Here is a 22,930-nt window from a genome sequence, read left to right as displayed (position 1 = left end):
AAGCAACCCCTAGTCCTTCACAACATGAATGACAAGATACTTTGTTAACTCTTGTCTCCTCAGAATTCTTATTGCAGGTTTTCTATGCCAGGAAGACTCAGCTAGGGCAAGTCCCTTAGCTGGGCTCAAACTGATCTTGTCTGGCTCTCAGCCCGTGTCTTTGTTCAGTGAGCTACCCTCCCCTGCCTTCCAGGGTGGCTTCCACCTGGTGGCTGTCACCACCACAAACATGCAAGTGTTTGTTTCACATAGGGTGCAATCCTAACCCCTTATGTCAGTGCTTTCCAGCACTGACATAAGGGCAATGCAGCTCTGAGGTCAGGGAACAAACATTCCCTTACTTTGAGGAGGCCTCTTTGTGTGACCCCTAACTGCAGGATGCAGCACATGTCCCATTGACACCGCTATGCCAGTGCTGGAAAGTACTGACATAAGGGGTTTGGATTGCGTCCATAGTGCCTTCCTTCAAGGGAGCTATCTTTCTCTTGCTTTGATATGCTCAAAAAATGTACTCTGTAGATATGCATGTTTGTGTGAGTGACTTTTGTGAGGACTTGAACCCTCCATGCTGGAGCTCTTAGCAGTCCTTTGCTTTTGTCCCTTTGCTGCTGATGCCATTGCAACTCCTGTAGGAAGTGGGTGGCATCCTTGTGTCATCTTTTGTGTTTGCGTGCAATGACCTTGGGGCATTTCCTTATGGTTGAAAGTTGTGCCTGTTGCTCATTCCCAAAGGTATCCCCCTTCCTTCATTACTGGCCAATTATGGGCCCTGCACTTGCCCCCATCCGATGCTCAGTTCACCCTGATGGTGCTTTCCTGGCTGCCAGTGTTGGGGCTGATTGGATGCAGTGATTGGCTCCTTGGACATCACACTGATGATGCACAGATGTCGCATGAATGAACTGCCAGCTTCACAGTGGTGACACACAGATGTCAGATGGAATGTCATGCTGACTTCACCAGATGCCACATGCTGAGGTCACAGTGAAGAAAAGCTAATGTCATGGTGATGACGCACTTCCATCAGGATGCTGCTCTGTGGATAACAGGTTGTGTTGGTGTTCCCATGGATGCTGGGGGTATTACTGGGAAACTAACCTTTTTTTACCAGAACAAGCTTGGAACTGGACCCTTGTGGTACTGATCTTAGTTGTACTGCAGCATCCAAATAGGGTGGGCCTTTGGTAAGCAGTCAGGATCCAATAAAGGCTTTTAAGCATTATACTGTATCTCTGTCCTGGGCAGTAATTCAGTAAGTGGTGCATTGTAATTCTGTGAACACTTAGGAAGAGAATAGGAGCAATTTCGATTCTGTTATCTGTGAGAAACACTTTTAAAAGGTAGAAGATGGCAAATTCCTCCTAGAGCAGGCACCTGCACGCCCCTCTCTCTCTCTCTCTCTGCTTCCGTAGGACCCCAAGCTTTATGCAGGTGAATGATGACAGGGAGAGCAAGGGCAAAAGAAAATGCAGTGCAATTGACTAGGAAGCACATCTAAATATCCGTTTTCCAGACTGATATCCCATCTATTCAATGGAAGATCAGCCTTGTTTGAATTAATTTTTCCATCTGGTCTGCATGGAAAAGCAGGATTTTTTTTTTCTTTTTTACGAATGGTGTAGATGTTATAAAATTATTACCTAAATGCTGTTCTCTTCCATTCCCCCTCAGGGCAGGACATGCACAAATGTGATATACAAGACCCATTCCTCTAAATTTCTGTCTATATTTTTTTAACCAGAATGCTCGGTGGGGGGGGGGGAGAATAGCAATATTTCCTCGCAGAATATTTACTTCCTATCTAGAAACATCACTAACAACAAAATGCTTCCCATACCCTCATGGATCATCAAACCATTATTTCAAAAATGAGACATGCATCTGCTAATGGATAGCATAGCTGAATGTAACTGATATGTGTTATTCAACTGCTGCATTTTCAGCTCATCATAGAAAAAAATTATCCTCCATGCTATGCAACAATCCATGTTCTCCTCCTTCCATTTGCAGGGCTTAGTAGAAACAGGTGTATGCCGAAGAACATAAGAACAGCCCCACTGGATCAGGCCATAGGCCCATCTAGTCCAGCTTCCTGTATCTCACAGCGGCCCACCAAATGCCCCAGGAAGCACACCAGATAACAAGAGACCTTATCCTGCTGCCCTCCCTTGCATCTGGCATTCTGACATAACTCATTTCTAAAATCAGGAGGTTGCGCATACACATCATGGCTTGTACCCCATAATGGGTTTTTCCTCCAGAAACTTGTCCAAACCCCTTTTAAAGGCATCCAGGCCAGATGCCAGCACCACATCCTGTGGCAAGGAGTTCCACAGACCGACCACACGCTGAGTAAAGAAATATTTTCTTTTGTCTGTCCTAACCCGCCCAACACTCAATTTTAGTGGATGTCGCCTAGTTCTGGTATTATGTGAGAGTGTAAAGAGCATCTCCCTATCCACTCTGTCCATCCCCTGCATAATTTTGTATGTCTCAATCATGTCCCCCCTCAGGCGTCTTTTTTCTAGGCTGAAGAGGCCCAAACGCCGTAGCCTTTCCTCATAAGGAAGGTGCCCCAGCCCCAAAATCATCTTAGTCGCTCTCTTTTGCACCTTTTCCATTTCCACTATGTCTTTTTTGAGATGCAGCGAAATATTCATAACTTCAGTCATTCAAGTACAGTGCAGCGTATAAGTCTGTGCAGAGTTATACACAGTTACATTTCCACGGGACATTTCTATGAACAATTGCACAAACAGGCATATAGTCATTTTAGGTATGTGTTGCTAATTCTTTCTTAGTTAACAAAAAGATGAAATTTACAAGAAAACCACCGGGTATGCAATTGCATTCATCAATCTATATAGATGCTTAGCATGCTAAAGGCTTCACCAGACTACACTGGGGCAGAAAAAAATTTGAGTGTTAATACTGTAGGCTTTTAATCTCTGAGGTCATATCTACAGTGAACATAACAAGTTGCCTTATACTGAATCAGATCATTGGTCCATCTATATGAGTATGGTTTTCACTGACTGAAATCCTAGACAGATTCTGCCAGGCAAGGAGACCATATCCAACCCTACAATAGAAAGCAATTGGGATCTTCTGCAGAGAGACAAAGCATGTGCTCTAGAACTGAGCTCAAATAAACATTGGTTTTATGTAGGTTAATTGTCATGGCTTCTTCACTGCCAAATCTTGGGGATTTTAGATTGTCCTCCGTATCTTCACCACTCTGTTAGAACCCTGCCCACCTTTGAAGAGTTATAGTTCCTGAACTTCCCTGGGAAGCATGAATATTAACCCAGTTTATATCAGGGATGTAGATGTTTCAGTTGCAATGTGTTATGTTGCTTTTTCAGGAGTAAACACAGTCCATGATGTAATGAACTGAATGACCAGCTATTCAGCATGGACTGTAATTCATTAAGAATACATTATTTACAAAACATTAACTTCCCATTGGTCACCTGATACTTGAAAGATGTCATATTAGACCTAAAATATTGCTGCAAGCATGTATAGATGAATCTAGATACAGTAGTGCAGGCTTGTCCACAGGGATTTCATTCCGGAACTCCCTGCAGATAGCTGAAACCGCAGATATGTGTGAACACCCATCCCCGTAGCCTGGACCCTCTGGAAGCAAGGGGAACCCAGCTCCCTCTTCTCTGGAGGGGATTCTGAGCCCCACAGAGGCAGCAGACATCCACCTGTGGCCTCGGCGGGCTTCAGAACGACAGATTTATCCCAAAAAAAGTTACTTCCAGTTTTTGGCTGAAAACAGCCATTCTGAGGCCTGCCAAGGTCGCAGGTGGATGTTTGCAGTCTGTTTGGCTCAGAAGCTCCTCTGAAGGCGAGAGGAGCACATCTCTCCTCACCTCTGGAAGGTGGGGGCATGGAGGGGGGCAGCCCATATCCGTGGATATATGAAACCGTGGATGTGGGATCTGCAGATGATGGGGGTCCCCCCTGTATACTGAAATCTCTGATGTCTCTGGACACTACTGTCACACTTACAGTAGCATCTACCTACATTTCTCATGCTTGCCATTTCTCAAGCTGTTGCTGTGCTATGCAAGTATTTCCTGGGGTCTAATAGAGGCCCTAGTTCCTCTGGAGTCCATCTCATCATTGCCCAAGCTCTTCCAACCAAAGAGGAAAAGGGACAGGAGAAGGTCTCCAGAGTACCAGAATGGATTCATTTTTGGTATGTCTGAACTCTTAAGGCAAAACCATAAAATGTGATCTTTGCCAGTTTCCACTTTGGAACTGTAATCCAACCCTAATTCTAGCTGCAATTAGAAAACTGTACACATCACAAATCTACCATTTTGCCCAGCTTGATTAACCACCCTTGCCTGGAATACAGGCCAAGTTGTATTATTACATAGGACAAGGCTGTTGGAACTATACCAAAAGACTGGGAGCTGGAGCTATGCTAAAAAGCTTCAAGAAATGCCAGTATATGTCATGCTATGCTTCAATAAAAGGGAACTGTAACACTTGTAGGTATGAATAATAATGCTGTGCAAATCAGCTTTTATCCAGGAATGTAACAGAGCAGTGTTCGAAGAGCTCTCCTTGGCTGCATCCCATCCGCAAGTGCTGTTAATTTTTCAGTTTCATGACAGCCACAATAATCTAGTGTGCTGGAGAGCAAGGATTTAAATGATATATCATGCAAAGAATTAACTATTATTTAAAGGGGATACCATTAGCGGCAAGCTCACTTACACACTATACATTACAACCTTACCCTCACAGCTACATTAGCTTAAAACTGAAATGTAATTTTCTTGGTCAATGAAAATTGAGTCATTTCCCATTTCTCAGAATGCCATGATCCAGGCGCTTAGAAAACTTAAATTGACCTCCTAATGCCCCTTCAATGCCTTTCGGAAAATTTGAGGCATGAACTTGTAGAAAGGATGACAGCTGTGAAACGGATTTTCCTTCATTTGTCATCTCCGATGTTTCTATTTCCACTTATTTCAAGAGGGAACAGTTGGAAGTTCAGGTGGTCCAGTGTTTTTGCTTCTATGTGAGATTTTTAAACAGCACTGGGTAGCCAGAATCAGCAGTAGGGGGCAGTGCAGAGCCATAAAGCAAAGTGCCAGGAGGCTCCAGCCATGAAAATGTTGGAGCAAAACTAAATAATTTGCAGAGTGGTGCCCCCTCCAAGCAGTAAACACTCTCTCATGCCCCGTTCCCTCTGAATCCTTTCGCTGTTGGCTCTTCAGTGTCCAACCTTCTCCTTAGTGTATTTCCTTTTCTCTTTTCTGTTCTGAGCACCCTTGCTATGAAAATTTTCTGTTTCAGCTTCTTTCCTCTTCAAGTACAGATCTTTAAAGTCCATTATTTGCTTTTTGTGTACTCCATAGAAAATTGAGCTGTGTTACCAAGGACAATAGCAACTTATGGATTGCGTATCTTCATAAACAATTTTCTTTCTTCTTTGGATGGCAATAGCCCATAATGGAAAGTTACACGCGTATCATGAGGAGAAATACAAGGAGGCTTGTGATTAATAAAAAGGTCTGTATTCATTGGTGAGGAGAATTGTGGCCAAATATGATCAAAGGCTGAAATCCACAAACCACATTCTTAGGAACAGCCTTGAAATGTTCTCATCGACATCAGTGTGATTTCTATGAGATTATTCTGGGCTCTTAACACACTCCTTTAAGGGAGAAACAGCCATGTTAGTATGATGTAGTTAAAACAACAAGGAGTCCCATAGAACCTTGGCAGCTAATGAATTGTGGCACAAGCTTTCATGAGGAAATTATTGCTATGTAGGATGCATCATTTAAGAGTTGGGTTTGTTTTCTTAGACCTAGAAGAACAACTAGAATTCTGCCGGGGAAGAAACTGTTCTGTATTGTTCTGTGGTAGAGGGCAATCAGGAGCATAGTACTCCTGGACACATAGGGAAAGTGGGTTGTCCATTAGCTTTGCCATGACCCTAAAGTGTGCTAAATGATTGACCAGTTCCCAGCTAATAAATATAGAATCATAATCTGCTTAGAAAGAGTTTTACATTCCTGAATTAATTCCCCACTTTTTAATTTCCGGATGAGAAATTCAGTGTGTGGATCACAGCCAAAGTTTGTAATCTATTTTCAGACATGGGTGCCATCTATGTTACTGTCATTCTGCGGTACTGCCAAATCCAGCCATTAGCCTGTTAATTCAACATATAACCAGGTTATTTCAATATATATGTTTGTTCAACATATAACCAGGTAGCCACTTGTATGTAAGAATTAGCATTGCACCATGAAATTTTTGAATAGTGGTGGCAGGCTCCACCACAAACTTACATATGATTAACACAGTTTTTCCCAGATTTTTCCAGTCTTCTCAGAAGTAATTCTCCACCTTTTGAAAAGTTATCTGAAGAGGCCTAAAAAGGCAAAGTTGGGGGAGCTCATCCCAAGACTGCCTAATCTGTCTCTTTCCTTCCCAAGCAAATTTACCATTATGAGGTAGGAGGACCAGTTACAGGAGAGGCTGGTAAGTGACAGGAAAAGTCTCATAGGCCTAATCTCTGACTCGAGATGCTCCTGAACATATACATGAGTGTCTATTGCTTCTGGAATACAGGTGGGGCTTTGGTATTCCTGTTTTTGGTAACCCCGCGGATACTAAAATCAGTGATTTTGGCTCCTTTAAAGCTTCCAAAGGCGACAAGAGCTGCACATCTGACTAAACGGCCAAAAAACTGACTTCCAAAGGGAAACCAGATGTGACTTTTTAATGCCTTATAAGGCATTAGGAGGTGTGGGGAAGCCCTCAACTCTGGTTGCCTTTGGAATGTTCAGGTGGGGCCAAGTCTGGTTCAACGCGGGTCTGGGGGATCCTCATTGAGCCAGATCTGCAGGTATAAAATCCATGGAAAAGCCACCTGTATATGAGAATGCCTACAGCCAATGTTTCCTGATCAGTGAACTGGGTTGGAGACAGTAGCATAGCTAGGAGGGTGGGCATCTGGGGCTGGGTGATGCAATGTCACTCCCAGTGTCATTGCATTCCCCTGCAACTGGGCAGTCACACCCCTCTGCTGCACATGTGTGGCCCTGGCCATGGAAATAGAGCTCCAATTGGAGCCTCACTGAAAAAAGGGTGTGTGGGAGGGCCACCTTAAACCACGGCAAGCGCTGTCACCCCACCCCCCAGCGGAGATGGCAAAAAACTGCTACTCTGCTGTGGGTGGGCAATGGACTCCCCTTGGCCCCAGCTTAGCTAAGCCACTGGTCAGAGACCTAGGTGCCAACCCTTCAGGAATCCCTGGTGTTTCTTGGAATCTGCATCAATCTCCAGGGAATAAATGAAAGCAATCCTGGAGATTTTAACAGGACTCCTTGACTTAATGACATTATGGGGGATGGGGGATATCAGGAATAACTTCAGGCAGAGTGGTAATCCTAGACAGATCAAGTGAGGAATTTGAAGGAGGGGCTGACTGCTGAGAAGTTCAATATGAATCAGAAATTTTAGAAATGGCTTAGACTTGGTGCATAGTGAACCAAAATCCCCTGATTTTCTATTCTCCAGTAGTTTCAAATGATATTTGTGAACTTTTTTTTGTTGGCAAGTGGTGTATAAATATTTATACTTCACCTTATATTTTGTTGATTGTAATATTTATTTAGAGCTTCAGCATCATCCTGAAACAACTTAGTATCTAGATTTGTCCTTTATATGCCTGTTCTACTAGCATGTGTGTGTGGGGGGGGGGGTCCATAGCTCTATGGTGAGATGTGGCTCCTGGGACAGCGTGGCAAACATGCAGGGGTGTCATGGGACACTCACCACCTGGTAGCAAGCACCCGACACAACCCTGAAAATGGTGTTGAGAGGCTTGACTTTGTGGGCATAGCTCCACGTGCAAGGTTTTCTGTTGCTGGAAGGGCCCTGAGTCTCTTACCACTGTTTTCAGGGTCACTCTGTGGTCTCCAACTTGGAAGTAACTGGGAATGACATCATTGCACCACGCATCATTGCCACTTACTTCTGGGTCCCGAGCGCTGTGTCTGCAGCCCAGCGAGTGTCACAACGGAGATATGTTTGGGCAGTGCTGCTCTATAGTAAAATGCCTACTGTGCATGCAGAAGCTCCCTGGTTCCATTTCCAAACAGTCCTGGGAATGACCTCTATTAGAAGCCCTGATGAGACCTTGCCAGTCAGTGTTAACAATATTGAGCTAGAGCCGGGGTGTCCAAAGTTTTTGGCAGGAGGGCCACATCATCTCTCTGACACTGTGTCGGGGGCCGGGGAAAAAAAGAATTTACATTTAAAATTTGAATAAATTTACATAAGTTTACATAAATGAATATATTAAAGACAAACTTATATGAATGAATGAAGGTCCTGCAATAGCTCAAGGCCTATAAAAGGCCTTGCACAAAGCAAGACCAGCTGTTCCTTTGCTGCCGCTACTGCATCACAGATGTGAAACAGCAAGCAGAGGAGGAAGCCCTCATCCCACAGCTCACAGGAGAGGTCAAACAGTCGCCCTCACGCTGAGAGCAGTTATGTCGGGCCAGTGTGGGCTCCAACAAATCTCTGGAGGGCCAGAGGCTCATTGGAGACTGGGGGCTCCCTGAGGGCCGCATTGAGAGACCTCAAGGGCCACAAGTGGCCCCAGGGCCAGGGTTTGGGCACCCCTGAGCTAGAGGGACCAATGGTCTGACTTGGTATAAGGCAGCTTCCTATTTTTCTACCCACTTCCAATAATATGGTTTCTAGACTACATTTTTCCGATCTCAACAACGTCTATGCACATTTTAATTATACCAGTGTTCCTGCTTTTGAGATCTGCTACTGCTACTATCATGTGACAACTGTAAGAGCAGAGGTTTGTGAACTATCTGTGTGTGATAATTTATCTTCGTTATGTTTGGAAGTTCAGCATTTTTATGAATCATTTTCAGAATGAAAATTGTGGGGAAATGGAAGGACACTGAATAATTCTAAGTACCAAAAAGTCACTCTGAGACTTTTCCTGCATTTCTCACAGAACTCTGCTGCATAGAATACTGTGGCTTAATTAATTGTGGTTTAAGTGAGTAATATTTACAGGAATTGAACCAAAATGATATGAAACTGGGGGAAGCATTCATGTTGCTCAAGAATGAAGCAGAATTCTATGAACTGGTGATGGTATTTGATATCAAAATCAATGCAATAACTCCTTCAGTTCTTTACTTGCTTATTAGGATATTTCCAGACACCATTTGTACTGTAATAATAGCATCTAACCCATGAAACATGAGGTTTCTAGTCATTCTTAGCATTGTAATACTTTATCATTTTTACATTGTTTTAAAATTTTGTACGCTGCTTTCCTGTGCTAGCCTTCAAACTGCAGGTCAACAAACACACACACTTTTCAGTTAAACAATATAATGATATAAAAGAGCAGCAGCATAATGTAGGCAACTTATTGAAACAATATAAATTGGAGAAGTATATGTCAAGATAAACCAAATCCCCATCTGAAAGGAATAGTCTTCATCCGTCTTCACAAAGCTAAAAGCAAGGGAGCCAAAGTCTGGACCCTACCACCAGATATAAGGCAGCTTATACTGGAGTTTTATATAAGCACTCAAAGTATTTCACATACATTGTCTCAGTAATTCTCACAACAACCTTGTAAAGTACATCACAGCCTAATCCTATTAGGTCCAGCCGCCAGCTGAACGCACCTTCCATTGGCAGACTGCTGTAAATCAGTTGTAAAGGGCTGTAAATCAGCTCCAGCAGCATGTAGGGTGCGCTCTACAAGAACATCAGTGGGAAGGCCGACGTCAGTGGATCCTAAAAGATCCAGCAAGGCAGGTAAAATGGCAAGAAAGCAGAATGGGTTTGGAAAGAAAGCAAAATGGGCTTGGAGAGGGCAGAACAGGGATGAAACTGGGTAGGGAGGAAGTGGCTGCGTGAGGGGGTGGATCTGACAGTGATGCCGTGCACTGGATCCTACCCCCTTCATCAGTAGCTTCCCTGCCCCCTTTCTCTCCTTGGTTTTGTGCTAGTGAAATCGCTCGTGTAGATGCAAGGAGATGCATGGCAGAGCAGGGAGCTTAAGGAGGTATAAGGTGATTTAAATTCCCTTTCCCCTCCAAAGTCTCCTAATCTCCACCACCATCACTGGATAGAGAAAGCTTTTTTCAGGGTGAAGGCTTTTTTTGGGCACCACCAGGGTGGTGGAGGATTGGGCTATCATTCTCATCCCCATATAGCAGATTTACCCTGCACATGCCCGATCTCGTCTGATCTCGGAAGCTAAGCAGGGTCAGGCCTGGTTAGTACTTGGATGGGAGACCACCTAGGAATACCGGGTGCTGTAGGCTTATACCATAGTCTTTCGAGGCTGAAGGTTGCCAACCAATGGGTAACAGAGGCTGATGTGAATTAGGGACTTCCTGGTTCACCACTCACAACCATCGTCAGTGCATTGCTATCAGCTTTCATAGCAGAAGCATCTTCCATCATGGAAGCTGAAGCTAGCATTGCTGCCACCTGCTCCACAGTGGCAGGGGATCTCTGGACTGGCTATGAACAGCTCGGAATCAATACACTTGATGTCTGGCTTATAGGTGGCCAATGCTTGTCTTCCCATCTGCATACTGGTCTTTTGCAAAGTCATTCTGTTCTCCAGAAGAAGCTGATGCTTTGAAGTGTTTTTTGCCTGGGCTTTGGAAAACTAAACAGCAAGTTAAACAAAAAAAATATACAAATCCCATTAATTTTCTTTATGCGCGTTCTCTTTCTCTGTTTTATTGTGTATTCTTCCTCTCACACACATTTAAAGCTGCCATTTGTGATACCCCTGGCTAAGGGAGAGCAACAGGTGACATTTTCTGAAATGACATCAGGGTTTATCTGTAAAACAACACAACACGGAGTTCTACCTGATGGCAGTACCATACTTCCCTCTGTGAATAGCCTGCGGGCATGGAGAACGTAATAAATAGGATGGGGTTTTTTTTTACACTTTGTTTTCTCCTGCAATATGCCACCTTTTTTTTCTTTTTCTTTTTTCAAAACCTGGATCTAGCCTCGCGTGAGAAGCTGGGAAAAACAAATGTCAAATGTTTATGTGTTAATGCACAGACTCAATTATATCAAAATGAGTAGGTTTTTGTCCCTGAAATGCCAGCTTCGTATGCTGTTGTATCTTCTGTTCACTTTCCTCCTTTATCTGAAGCAATGCTTGTTAAAGTTATTTTCTAACAAATCCAGAAATACCAACTTGATACATTGGACACAATCTGCCGGTAAACTCTTTGCATGCTACCCATGTGATGTATTTATCACCACCACTGTAGATGGTGCTTCACATAGACTGCAAAAATTGGTCCTTGCCCCAAGGGGCTTACAATTACTTAAGGGACACAAGGGAGACAACTGAGGGAGGAAGAGGATGGGGCAAACCAGGGGTATCAAACAGGTAGGCAGGATGCAGCCCCCAGAAGCTTTTCATTCAGCTCTCTGCTGAAAGGACTGCCTGCATGATAATTGGACTCTCCCATATCTTGAAAATATTATCAAGATTTGTGCATTCTGTCATTTGCAGCTAATGAGTTCCTAAGTGAGAAGAAGTGGTTATTTCTGGTCATGACCTGCTTAATGACATCACTTCCTGCTTAATTTCTGGCCCTCAGCAGGTATAATGAATGCAATTTGGCCTGCTGTATGAAATGAATTTGACACCCCTGGGGTAAACAGGAGATGTGATTCTTTTTGTTTCATATACAAAAAGTTTCAGTACCATAGGAAGTAGTACATAAACTCTTCAGTATTATGCAAATTCAGTTAATTTAAATATTTTTCTTGATATCTTTCTGATGCACAATACCCCTGAATTTAAATAGATGCAATCCCTGCCATAAGTCCAGGGGGATTGTGATTTAAGCGCATGGCTTCTTGTTCCATTTTTGTGGCAACAAGACACCACCAATCTGGAAGTAAAACTGATACTAAAGACTTACAGATAGCGAAGGCTGCATGTGGCAACCTGTTTCAAGGGTTCCTGCTTGGTACTTCATCACAGCTCTGATTGACCACTGTCACTCCTGTGTCTCATTTCATTCTCAAACATCTCTACAGAATAGGTGAGGTTGCAAGATGATGATTTCCATCATTCTCTGACTTGCTATTTGAATCTGAGTCTCCCACACATGAACTTAATGCTAATCACTGTGTTTTTGTATTGGCAACCTTCAGTCTCTAAAGACTATGGTATCGCGCTCTGAAAGGTGGTTCTGGCACAGCGTCTAGTGTGGATGAAAAGGCCAATCTGGGAGTGACACTGTGTATCATCACTGTGTATCATCTTAATAAAAGTAAAACTAGAAGTTTTTGGGCAAGTTAATCACCAAAGTTAACTCCCCCCCCCCCCCACAAGTGTTCCTTGATAGGAATTTCTTGGTGGAAAATAGCTGCTGTAAAGGAATGAACCTGACACTGACCTTACTCCTGTATTACTGTGCACCAAGTAAATTTATGGCATTCAGTAAACAATTACAATATGTGATATTGCCATATAAACAGATAAGTACAGTAATGGCTACGACAAATGCTGAGAAATTGAATGGAGTAGGTAATTAATAATACAAGAACTTTGCCTTTTTACACTGTTGAAGACAGCAGTCAGAAAAAGAAAAATCCCTCAAGTGTTTAATGTGAAAGCAGCCTAAAACATATATTAAAAATGTCTCTGTCAATGTTAATTTTACACAGCATGAACTTTCCAATAGGAAGCTGTTGAACTCCTGGGTATTCTGTTGCTTATGAGGGTGAATCCACATATTGAATTCCGTTGGCTTTATGACTTAAAAATGACTTATTTTAACAAAACATTTCTTGAAAATGGCAGACTTGCAAAATCTCAGATCTATAAAGGAACACTGATGTAGCGTTGATTTTATACCATCTTTTCAGAGGGTATAAAGGATGTGTCTTTATGTTTCACAGAGACACATGAGATGACATCTCTCTTCTATTTTGAAAAGCATGATCTCTGCCAGTCAGATTGTTTCTGTAAAGGAGTGTAGAGGAGGTGACGGAAAAAAGACAGGTCCTTTCTTAGAGTCAGGCTAACGTGATCAGATCCATTCTTTGATTGGAATCAGCATGAAATGAGAGCTGATTCCAAAGGTACATTCTGATGTGGAAGCACTTCAGAGTGTACATCTGGGTTTGCTTGTTTCAGAGCACCCCATTGTCAAACTTCTTTCCATGTGAAAAGCTTACATCACAAGGAAGAAGATTCCAGCATATGGGGTCATGTGAAGACCTCTTTGCATTATGTTTGTCGTATATAAGCAGCTTCGCTGTGGCTTCTTCCAGTGCCTTTTGGTGTATCACCTGCTTAATTATGCCTGTTCCTGCTTAATGACATCACTTCCGGCCCTCAACAGGCACCTGGAATGCTGTTCAGTCCATGGTATGAAACAGGTTTAATACCTCCATCCTAGACCTCGTTATCAGAATTGTGTGGGAATTGTGTTATCAGCTTTAGTGGGAAAGAACCCCATGAGAGGAGGCTAAATGGACCATACAAGTGAATCTTTGAATGGGCTTCAAAATGGTCTAGTTGGGGACCCTGAGCATGCAGGACAAACCAGGGCTGCTGAATGCATTAGTGCCAACATTTGACAGTATCTGACAGCTGACAAACATTAGCAGCCAGCGTTTGACAATATCTGACAGTTGACCTGCAATAATGTTTAGCAAATTCTCTGCTAACGGGCAGCCCTATCCTGAGCTGCCCAGAGCTGCAGGACCCGGTGGATTCACAAAGGGCTCCCGCCGGATCCAGAGCCTCCCACACTACCGCAGGAGGCTTCTCGGGAGCAGGGGACGTTCATCCCCTTCCCTCGAGTAAGGGAAGCAGTCCCGCAATGGGACTACACACTTTAGCGGAGGTTGTTTGGTCGTCGCTAAAGTGAAGGCGCTCGTGTAGGGCGCCCTGGATTCTGCGGAGCTTGGCTCCACGGATCTGCCTCTCCCTGCCCCCCAACACACCTCCCCCATGCCTCCAGCTATGCCTCCCCCCTCCCCGGAGCGCCTCCCCCACGCCACCAGACACGCCCCCATTTCCCGTTCCGCAGCCCGGCGATCACAAACACCGCCGAGCCATGGAACATGGGCGCCCGCCGTGCACTGGTTTAGCACTGGCTGGCGCTGAGCCAGCTCCGGTGGGAGCCCAGCGGTAAGTCCCGCAAATGTGCCTTATGGCACATTTGCAACTGTGGTCCGCGCCGCGGAGGCGCGGCATGGACCACAGAACTGGGCTCTTAATTCAGTCTGGAAATATCCCCTCTAATAGGCAAAGAATATTAAATGCTACCTCTTCCCCAACTCCATAATTTTGAAATTCTAAGTTCACCCACCTCTAAATTCAGATTCAGGTACCAAATCTTGAGATATGGATTTTAACATCAACATCTAAAATGAAAAATGTGAAAAAGTGCTTTTATTTATTGTACTTTCAAATTCTGTTGTGGCTTTTCTAGAGATAGAGTCCATGCTTCCAGTTGACTGTCACTTTCCTTTAGAAACTAGGTAGCGCAATTTAGTAGGTTAACAGTCCATGATTATGCTGTTGTAAAAACTAAAATAAAGCACGTGTTGATTCTTTAAAAGGAACATCTTTATTGTGTAGCTTCTTGTGACTATTAATTTTTTTGAATGTTATGTCTTTCTCATCAGAGGTCCAACTACGCAGTTCTTGCATAAGATCTGGACGTAGTAAACAATTACATTATATCAACCAACCATTGAGCAGAAATGATAATTATAGTAATGCCTCAGCCTGTTTCATTGATTTATGCATTTGAGTAATGATTCTTGTTCAAAATAGCAGAAGCAACAATACATTCCCTGATCTCTTTTTAAAGATGTTACATGCAAACAGATGACCTTTCCCAGTACAAGAAGAATGATATTTCTGAGCTTTCTAAAGAAAAATGTAAAGGGCTACCACTGTTATTAAGCCAGTTCAAGGCATATCCCCTCCCCCATCACAACCTCATACTGGATACTTCTCTGCTGATTGCTGCTACTATTCAGGGAGAGGGGAAAAGGGAGAGTCAGCTCAAACAGAACATTGGGGTTTGCACAATGAGAACCGCACTGAAAGCATGTAGGAGTTCAGTCTGAAACAATGGAGAGCAAGCAAAATCAATGTAAAACCACAGGGATTAAGGCTAAATGAGGCCCACATCTAACTGAGCCCAAAGGCCTCAGCAAAATGAGAATCTCACACCCACCACTTCATGATTGTTTGTATTCTGGTAGCATCTACAGGCTCCTGCTGATCTCAACCCCTCTATTGTGCAAAACACAATATCTATAATTATAAAAACACAAATTATAATATCTATTGAAGGAGATGGTCTCTCTTTCCCTCCAAAGAGCTGAAACTCTTGGCAGACAGAATGGTCCACAGCAAGGGAATATTACTATACAGTACACATTTTATGAATGAATCGCAGAAGCTGAATGTTAATCTTCTGAAAGGCAATTGCCAGCTTGCTCCTTAGGCCATTGTGGTGTTGAAGAAGAGATCCTGGCAAGGTAACTTTTAGAAGAACACCTTCTAGGCAATCTGGTAGAAGATAGAGGCCCCATAGACTTAGGGCTGAACTGCATACTATGTGGAGACCCATAACTTTCCTCTTTTTTTTTTTCCTTCTTTTTATGAAAACCAAATGCTTGAGGCTTCAGTTAGGACTGGAAAAAACATAGGTCATGAGAGGCTGCTTAACCCTTGGCTATTTTTCTGTTCAACCCCTAACCCCAGCTATAGCGGTTCTTGCAAGAAAAAAGAACAAAAGCAACACAACACACCCATGTATGTTTTTACCCATAGCGAGAAAAACAGCCTTGAGAAGAAAAATAGCCAACTTGGAAAGAGTTAACCGGCATTTCCTCACCTCCCGTTTGTCCAGTCCACATTGCGGCCTCCAGCAGCTGCTTTTCATTAAAAAAAAGACTCAGCAGAAAGTTGCACAGAGCTTGGCCCTTCCCTCTCAATTTTCTCTCGCTGCCAGCAGTGCCCTTGATTTGTCCCCATTTTAAGCTGCCAGGCTGCCTCTCATTACTCTTTCAAAATGCTTGATTCTTATCATGGACACTTTTCTTCCTGCATTCCCTGCAACTGGTTCTAATGAGGCCATATTGGTGCCTGCCAAACTAACAGTAATAAGCTATTTGCTTAGCTGTCTTTCCTATTCTGGAACTTTCCTCCTTTCTGCAGGAGTCTCTCTAAATTGCCAGATAAAAAGATTGCAGCTTTGGCTATGATAGAATGCCATCTGAGCGAAGACTATGCATATGGAACCCTTAGTGGGAGTAGCATGTTCTAGCTGTCTCTGGCTGTTGAGAGTGTCTTTTGTTCTTGTACACATCTGCTGCTCTTCTTCTTTTCCCTTGCTTCCTGTCTCCATTCCTTAGTTTCTGTGGAAGCCTCTCAGCATCACATTTGGACTCCAGAGACTTCTTCAGAATACTACTAGCATAATACCACTAACACTGAAGAATGACCATGGTTCCAGAAGCTCTGCTAAAGTAGTGCCGCATTATGGACATAGCTGTGTCCATCTTGAGTGGAGCAGCTGCCCTGCTTTCCTTGGAGGTTGCATGTTATGAAAAAGATAATATCTAGACAGTGTAGGCCCAACCCTCCCTCCTACGCTTGAGGTCAGGCAAAGCAAAACTTTGCCGATAAATGGAAGTATTCTGTTTCCAAGAAATGCTCTAGGCCAAAGATGTCAAGCTTGTTTCATACAGAGGGCCAAAGTTAGCATTCATGGTGCCTGCTAAGGGCTGGAAGTGCCATCATGAAGCAGGAAGTGACATCATTAAGCAGATGATGGTCAGAAATAATTTTGTGCTCACGTAGAACCTCGTTAGCTACAAATGACAGACAAGAAAATGTGCAAATCTTGTTTGTATTTTCATGATATGAGATACACCAATTTTGAAGCTGGGAGAGCCCAATTATAATAGGGGCCAGATTAATTGTTTGTGGGGGCTGCATTTGGCCTGCAGGCCTTATGTTTGACTCCTCTGCTGTAGTCCACCACTCATTCTCCCCACACTTAGTCTTCCTCTCTCTTCTCCCTATCCCTACTTTAAAAAAAAAAAAAAAAAAAAAAAGCTGTAGCAGGAAGAAAAGGTGGCAGTAATGGGTTGGGCAAGCCCTATAGTGGTGGTAGATGGATGTAGATTGCAGGGTTCATATGGAGCCACCCTACCATGGCACTCCTGCCTACCCCTAAAGGCACTACCTCTGATATTTCGAGCTCAAGATCTTGTCTAGCCAGGTAGACCCTCTGATGTTTATGGATTTATGTCCACTGGGAACCTCTACCACCACCCTTGACTAGCAGACTGCCCCTGCAACCAGAGACTCCAGAACTGTCATGAACATATATTGCTGTAGAGCTTGTGAAGATTCATAAGTAGAACTACAGATTTAAAAAGCTGCCTTATATTGAATCAGGCTATTGATCCATCTCACTTAGTATTGTTGCCGCTGACCAGCAGTAGCTCTCCAGGAACTTCTCTCTGCCCTACCTGGAGACGCCAGTATTGAACCTAGGACCACCTGCATACAAAGGAGATACTCTCCCATTGAGCTATGGCCCCTCTCTACAAATGGAGACTTTTCATTGTATTTATGTCATTCTGCAACAGGAAAATGTTCATTTACCAGAGAATAGGTATCAATAACTACAATATTTAGGGCTAAAATGGAAATTAAAGATTTATTTTGTCCTAGGTTGCCCTGGAAAGTTATTTTCCACTTCACATTAGAAAACAACAAGTGTATCTAGTGTCATCACTTGTAAGCATGGGTATTGTGTTTGTGGAACATCCAGTAAATCTAAAGCATTTTGAAACCCTATTCAATATCATAATTGTGAGAGAGTGTGTAGTCTCCCAATACTTCAAAGTACCCTTATTGGGAAGGGGGGATTCTTTCCCCTCCTCTCTGCCCTGTCTGTGTCACCTCCTGGAATACATACAGCCTTCAACACTTTCTGGAATGAAATAGCCTCCTCTGCAAATTTTGCTTTAATGCCTAAACCCATGGCTGATGTTAAAAGGAAGGTGTCAACAATTTAATGGCATAGAATAGACCAATGCAAAACACAGTCCTGACAACAGTTAAAGGAGGTGTGCTCAGATAATTAGCTGTTGCAGAGCAAATGGCGTGGGCCAGAAGGTGCTTTTCTCCAATTGCCACGAACCAGCCTGTTTTTGTTGTTCTCCGTCATTGCCTTGTCAATTTAAAACCTGGCTTTTTTTTGTTCTATCAAGCAAATATCCTTTGTTTGTTTTCAGTTCTGTTTGGTAGTTTGGGGGGGGGGGAACGGTATAGATGCAGGACTAGGGTGGAGGATTTATTCCACAATAGAACGCAACATGGAATCACAGCTGCTGCAGATGCAGGCTTTGCACCTCCTTTGTTGTTTGTTTTCTTGTATTTTCTTACAAAATACACTTCAGCATTCCATGTGGTGATGGAAAGTATCATAACCTCCTGCAACATGCTCCATCTGTCTTTCTGCTTAATGACTGCAGCAGTTGATTTTAAAAAAGAAAACTGGGCTTGAGCTTTCTGGAAGCTACACCCACAGCCCAAAATGTTGAATTAGATAGGCTGGCTAATGTTACTCTGTAATGAAGGCAAGACACACTGAGAATGCTCGGAAACATCTTTCTGCTGTTCAGTAACTTATACCAGTGGTTAACTCTGGCATTTTAAGGGGCAGGGAAGGGGGAAGACAGCGACACGATTCACAGGATCACGTTGATGCTGGGCTCGCAAGGGCTTTTTAATAACTTACACTTGCCTGCAGCAGCCTCCTAGAAGTGCAGGGAGCCCTGTGGAGCCTTCTGCAAGGCTCCCCGCACCTTGAAATAATTAAAAAATGTGATTGCCACCCACTTCCAGTTTTGCAATCGTGACCCGGAAGTGGTTTGCGATCGCATTTTTGCAAAGTTCTGAGGTGCGGGGCGCCCTGCAAACAGCTCCACAGGGCTCCCTGCCCCCCCCCCCCGGAAGCTTGCATGGACAGAGAGTGAGTGAAGAAAAAGCCCCTCTGTCCCCAGTGGTGGCATGATCCTGGGGATTGTGTCACCACTATTTCTCTGCCCCCCACAAAGACTTACAGTGATGCAATCTCAACACCCGAGTTTGAAAACCACTGACTTATACTGTGGTCCCATCCTCGTGTCCAGTGATGCAGTGCTGAAGCATGGCAATCCAGATAAACCTAAAACAAATATGTTTGGACACTGTCCACCAATATGGACATTGTGCTGCCAAGTGGAGTCCGCTCAACAGTTGTTTTTCATGAGCCCCCACAAGGCTGGCACTGGTGTACCGCTGATATCAGCTTGTATCCTCAGTGCCAAGTAAAGGTTACAATATGGGGGGGGGGGGGACACAATTTGCAGCAGAGAAGCCCTACCAACTGCACTGCCTTAAAATATATTCCTCTAAACCGTTTTGCTTACTAAGACAGGTGTGGAGATGGATGTCAGGGAGCGATACATTTCCATTGGAAAATGGTGTACAGAGGAAAGGGTAAACACATCCCAGTCAAATTGCAATGTTTCAACTACAAATTGTCCACTCCTGAAGGCAACTGTAAGAGACGAGCATCCATCAGGCTAAAGTTACCATCAGCTGGAGTGTAACATTTAGCTTGGTCTTTAGTTCTTATGGCTTTTTCCGTGAGATAGCAGCCCTGTCTTCGCTGGAAGACATGATTACATACATGGCAAGTATATTTGTTGATGTTAGTGTGAAGGACATAGGCCTTTTAATTCTGAAGCACATACTGTTCCTCACACTAATCTGGTATTATAACAAAGATTTGTGCATCTAAGGACCAAATGAGATGTTACCATAAAGTGCATGCTTTGCAAGTATGTTTTTGGGATATTTTTTTTAAATGTTAAGCACCAGCCAGATCAGGCTCTCTGTAGTTTGAGGCTGCAGATGTGGGGGAAAGGGCTTTAACATTAGCTTCTCTGGGTCTTGATTCAGACTGGGACCCTTTGCAGCTGCTATTTTCCCACAAAAAGTTTCTGTTGGGGCTAGTGGAAATTTTTTCCTTTGGACAATTGTAGCTGTGAAAGTCCCAGTCCATAAATGTTGTTATTTAACATAAAAAAAGCTCAGTTAGATGACTTTCTGCCACCAAAACAAGCTTTTATTTGTTTTGACACAAAGAATTCCTATGTGATTTCTCTAAGTATGGAAGGGAATCACCACCTGAGAAGTGGGGTGGAGATTTTCCATGTGATAGCCCTGATTCATGAGGGGAACCCCTATACATGTTACACAGCCTTTGTGTAGCACCTGCCACCCAGAAGGTATGTTTATCTGGAGTGAGGGGAATGTACAGAAGGGAAAAGATATACCCTCTTCTCCCCCACTGACATTTGAAGGGCAGTTACCTAACACTATCATAATTAGGACCATTTCATTCATGTAAAACCATATGCTTGCAACCAAAGAGTGCTAACAAGTGTAAAAAAATAATTAAGTGAAGTAGAAAAGAATCTTTTACGGGACTCTGCAAGAGGCGGCAGTAATTGTTAGCACGAGGCTGAACAACCAGTGTAATGTAAGAAATATCCCTTAATTCAGCCTAGTAAGGAAGGAAGAAGCTGCATTCCATAGCCGGATCAGTATAACCTGTATTTGCCAGTTTCTCACAGTTGAAACAGTAAGAGCATGTCGGCTCAAATCCAGCAAAGCACTTAAAATGAATGCTTAATTTAAAACATGTGACCACTCCCATTGATTTCATGGAGACTACTGACCCATCTCAAGGCAGGTACGTGCTTAAGTGCCTTCTTGGAGCACCAGGGCCTGATTTTATACGAATGACATCAAGGGATCTCAGTGAAACTTAATCCTGTGAGGCGCTGGGTGCATCCCGTGTCTGTGCTAGTGAGGTGTACTCACAAATCAGTGCCTTAAAACTTATTACTGCACTGTTGTCCTTTCACTTTTTAGAAAGCAACATGTCTTTTCTCACTTGAGCTGTGGGTCTGTTAAGTACATGACATACTTCTTTTTCTAATGTTTATCTTCCCTCTGAATTACAGGAGACAGTATTTTTATTTCTCTATTCATTAATAAATCCCAATTTTCACGGTTTTTATCTTCCCTGGCTATTTCAAACCATATCATGTTGTTGAAACCCTGCATGCAATTTGGCAGTACAGTTTCAAATGTTTTCACAGAGAAAAAGATTGTTTTAATCCACAGACTTGTTTTGATTTATGAAGTGGCACAGAAAGAAAATTACTCAGTGATTCAGATGCACATTTGTTCAAGATCAAAATGATGAGTCTCAATTGTCCTTAAAGAAGCTCAGATCCTTAAGAAATTAAGAAAAGGAAATCCAGAGTATCATTAAATATACGCTTCTTTCTACACAGTTTATGTCCATGTTGCTTTATTGTAAACTGCATTTATCAGTCACTTTTGATATAAAATCAATGACATTCTTCTCATTGTATTTTTGTTTTAAAACATTTGTAGCCCACTTTCTTCTCGATAAGGCAACCCAAGATGGCTTATAAACCAAAAAACAACAATAAATGCAAATCAAACAACAAACAATGTCTCTAAATAAATGCAGTAAAAAATTAAAACAGTCCACAGTCGACAGCTCCCAAAATATCACACAATCACCACCAACTGGAGCCAAACCTCACTTTTCCAAAAGCAGAACAAAAAAGCCAGATTTTTTTACTCCTGTAACATAAAATATGTAGAGAGGATGGAAAAGTTTCTAGTGTTGGCAAATGACCTGTGTGTTGAGGAGTCATCTTGGGGTTAAGCAAAGCCCTCTGTGCGTATTTACCAGTCAATGCAGTGGTTCCCAAACTCCCCTGTAGAGCTGGGACCGCTGTAAGTCTTTGAGGGGGTGACATGGCGATGGTGCTTCCAGGCTCACACCACCACAGCAAAAAAGGGGTTTTTACACATTCTTGGGCATAGCCCAGATCCTCCAGAGGGTGCAGGGGTCCCAAGGCCTCTCCTGTAGTCCTCCCCACACCTCAGAATGACTCAGAAATGCAATTGCAACCCAGTATGTGATGAAAACTGGTTCAGTGCTTCCCTCTGCAGACAAGCTTTGAACAAGGAGAAAGTAGGGGCATGGGCAAAGAGTGCATTAGTGTTGGGAGCATGGCCAGCCAATGTGTTCCCATTCCTCTCTTTGGGTACAGGCTGAATGTTTGAGTACACCTTCTGATTAGTTTCAAAATAGTTTCCCATGCATAGCTTCCTATACACAAAATAGTTTCCCATAGTAATATTTGTTCTAGGTATACAATCGCAGAGCTGTAGGTACTCTGGAGTAATCTTGGGATGGTGGAGAGTGGAAATTGAGCTGTAAGGCTGCAATCGTATTCAGACTTTCCTGGAATTAAGCCCCATTGAACACTCTGGGACTTACTTCTGAGTAGACCAGCATAGGTTTGCACTGTTACTTTCTATGTGAAGTCCAGGTATTCATACTGTATATTTATTAATACAAACAACCCTCTTGCATAACTGTGCTAAATCATGATTTTTGTCCCAAATGAATTCCTAGAGCATTTAAAGCAACTTAAAATGAGTACAATCATGCTTTTGTCATTACTCAGATAATAATGGTGAGGTGAGGGGGAGGAGACAAGGAATGTTAAATTATAGCTAATCTATATTACAGATGTGCACAAACACCCCCTCCCAGTTTGTTTTTTTTAAATTCCATACTTGGAGGACTAAGGCTATTGGAGGACTAAAGCTGGAGATTGTAAAAAGACCACAAGAGAAATGTGGATATACTTCAGCCAGAGGATAGATAGAATCAGTCATACTCAGTCAAGA

At 43.1% G+C, this 22,930-nt stretch overlaps 1 protein-coding gene and 1 pseudogene across 5 annotated transcripts in view; both read left to right on the top strand.

Moving 5' to 3' along the window:
• ADGRL2 (adhesion G protein-coupled receptor L2) overlaps nt 1–22,930 on the top strand; it is a 660,835-nt gene that overhangs the window by 23,945 nt on the left and 613,960 nt on the right. The gene's annotated exons all lie outside the window — the stretch shown is intronic.
• LOC136650576 (5S ribosomal RNA) lies at nt 10,243–10,361 on the top strand (annotated as a pseudogene).

Source organism: Tiliqua scincoides, chromosome 4 (genome assembly GCF_035046505.1).
Source record: "Tiliqua scincoides isolate rTilSci1 chromosome 4, rTilSci1.hap2, whole genome shotgun sequence".
In the NCBI taxonomy this organism is placed as follows: domain Eukaryota; kingdom Metazoa; phylum Chordata; class Lepidosauria; order Squamata; family Scincidae; genus Tiliqua; species Tiliqua scincoides.
This window is presented reverse-complemented; position numbering and strand designations above follow the sequence as displayed.